This window comes from Suricata suricatta, chromosome 5 (assembly GCF_006229205.1).
Source record: "Suricata suricatta isolate VVHF042 chromosome 5, meerkat_22Aug2017_6uvM2_HiC, whole genome shotgun sequence".
NCBI lineage: Eukaryota > Metazoa > Chordata > Mammalia > Carnivora > Herpestidae > Suricata > Suricata suricatta.
In genome coordinates this window covers 5,133,651-5,136,445 of record NC_043704.1, presented here as the reverse complement: position 1 = coordinate 5,136,445, position 2,795 = coordinate 5,133,651, and positions in this window count along the sequence as shown.

The following is a 2,795-nucleotide window of genomic DNA, read 5'->3' as shown; positions in this document are numbered from 1 at the left end:
GTGATAACACATGAAGCTGCTGAGTCCCCCAGTCCAGAACATTCTACAGTGGAAGCTCTTCCATTTCCTTATTGGATATGCTACTTTAGGTTTCTATTACTCATAGCCAAAAGTCTTTCTCCTCTCCTAGTCCCTCCCCAAAATATATCCCAAATCCTTCCTTCCGTTGATCTTTCCCACGGTCAACATTCGTTAACTCAACTCCTTTATAAGGCCTCATCTGCTGTGTCTTCTTGCCACGGCCTGACTTGACGCGGTACCTCTCCGCCTGACCACATCTCCACCTGGAGTCCAATGACGTCAGTTCCCCACTACAGCCCATCACGGCTTCCTCTTCCTCACTGCCTGGCACTTCCTGGCCAGTGCTTTCTTCTCTAACCATGTTTCCCTTCTTCAAATACCTCAAGGTTGATCTTACTGCATCCTCTGTCCGGAAGCCTTCTCCTTCAGAGCTGCCAAAGGCCCAGGACATCTTACCTTTCACTTGCCCCCTGAGAGGACCCTGGCTGACCATCCTGTCTACAGTAGCCCCATTGGACAAACCTCCAGCAGGCTCAATATCGTGACACTTTTTCTTCCTTCAAGGCACCATCCTTGTGGGGAAGTATCTTGCTTGCTTCTTTACTGCATTTCCGCTAGAATGAAAGCCCCGTGAGAACAGACAGCTTGGCTCCTGTGTTCACTGCTGTCTCCCTAGCACCCAGGACGCCTGGCACGCGGTTATTGATTTCACCTGCTCAGAACCCTGCCCATCACCAGCAATACTGCCTTAGATTAGCCTCGTGAGGCCCCTCTCTAGAACTCCTGAGTCGCCTCTGCACCATCCACCAGCTGGCATCAGTGCATGATGTTCCAAAGTGGGGCATGCGGACCCCCAGGTGGAGAAGTGGAGAGGATACTTGTATACCAAGATCTGGAGGGTTCTTGAGGAATTTTTAAAAGTTTTGTGCTTTTCATGTGATTACCCGACATTCTGAATCATTCAGCACAGATTCCCACTTGTTTTTTGTTTTTTTTTTTTGAGATGGGGCACAAGTGAGCGAGGGGCATAGAGACGGGGGGGGGGAGAGAGAGAGAGAGAGAGAGAGAGAGAGAGCAGCAGGGCTCACAAGGGGCTGTTTGACTCAAAGCGGGACTCCTGCTCACCCAAAGAGGGGCTCAAGCTCACCTGATGAGGGACTTGAACTCACCAACCGTGAGATCGTGACCTGAGCTGAAGTCAGATGGTTGATGACTGAGCCACCCAGGCGCCCGATTCCCACTTTTGATCCAGCTCTGCCTCGTTTTAGTGCCTGTGTTGGGTGTCTGTTTAGGTTTAGCAACAAGTGGGACCAGCTTTTCGGTTTTATAGGAAAAGTACACAGATGTACACGGTTATACACTGCAGGGTCCTTGAAGGGATCAAAGACTGGGCACTATTTGGAAGTCAACAGAGGTTTGATTTAAAAATGTTTGCTGCAACCATACAGTAGGATATGATTCAGCAATAAAAAGAAGACACTCATAAATGTTTGGTTTTTTTTAATAGTTTATTGTCAAATTGGTTTCCATACAACACCCAGTGCTCTTCCCCACAAGTGCCCTCCTCCATCACCACCACCTCTTCCCCCTCCCCCTTCCCCTTCAGCCCTCAGTGCATTTTCAGTATTCAGTAGTCTCCCAAGTTTTGCGTCCCTCTCCCCATTTCTCTTTCCCTCTTCGCCTCCCCCTGGTCCTCCATAAGGTTTCTCCTGTTCTCCTGTTAGACCTAGACACTCATAAATGTTAATTGGAAACAGACTGCATTAAGTGAAAAATGCAAGGTGCCAAACAGAGTGAAAAAGCTAGGGGTGGGGGACAAAAAGAATAGACTCATTTATCTGTATATGCACAAAGTATTTCTGGAAGGTTACACAAGCCGCAGCAGCATTGGTTTCTCCCTGGGAGAACTAGATACTTAGGGGCACAGAAGTAGAAGAGGCTTCTCTGGAAATGAATTTGAGCCCTTCGAATGCTGAACTACATAAATATTTCTTTCAAAAATAAATTGGAAATATAAAAAGTGGTGTCTGGGGCTCCTGGGGGGCTCAGTCGGCTAAGTGTCCAACTTCGGCTCAGGTCATGATCTCATGGTTCATGAGTTTGAGCCCCGCATCAGGCTCTGTACTGACAGCTTAGAGCCTGGAGACTGCTTTGGATTCTGTGTCTCCCTCTCTCTGCCTCTGCCATGCTCATTCTCTCTCTCTCTCTCTCTCTCTCTCTGCCTCTTTCTCTCAAAAATAAACATTAAAAAAAATTGGTGTCTTACTCATAGGCATCACAAAGGGAAACACCATCAGAGGCTAGGCAGGAAATATGGGTGAGAAAAATCAGCAGGGCCAGGACCTGGCAAACTGGACAGACTGCCCCTTTACAAGTTACAAGGTCAAGGGCATCTCATGGAATGCATACACAAAGGAGGCCAGGGGAAAATAAACTGCTGAATCTGTATGTGAAATGATCTGAGTTTGACATGTTGCTTAAAAAAAAATCTTTAAAACTTTATTGTTGATATATACGCAGAAATGTATATCCTAAAGGGCCCAGCTCAATTCTATTCACAAAGTGAACACGGCATCCAGACCAAGAAACAGAACATGACCAGCCCCCTAAAGTCTCTCTCATCCAGCCCCTGGCTCCCCACCCCCACCCCCCACCCCCACACAGGAACTAGTTTCCAGACACCTAATGCACTAGATTCATTTGCTCCTTAGGACATTGTGTGAATGGATCACATTGTATACATTCTCCCGGATCTGCATCTGCATATATCTTTC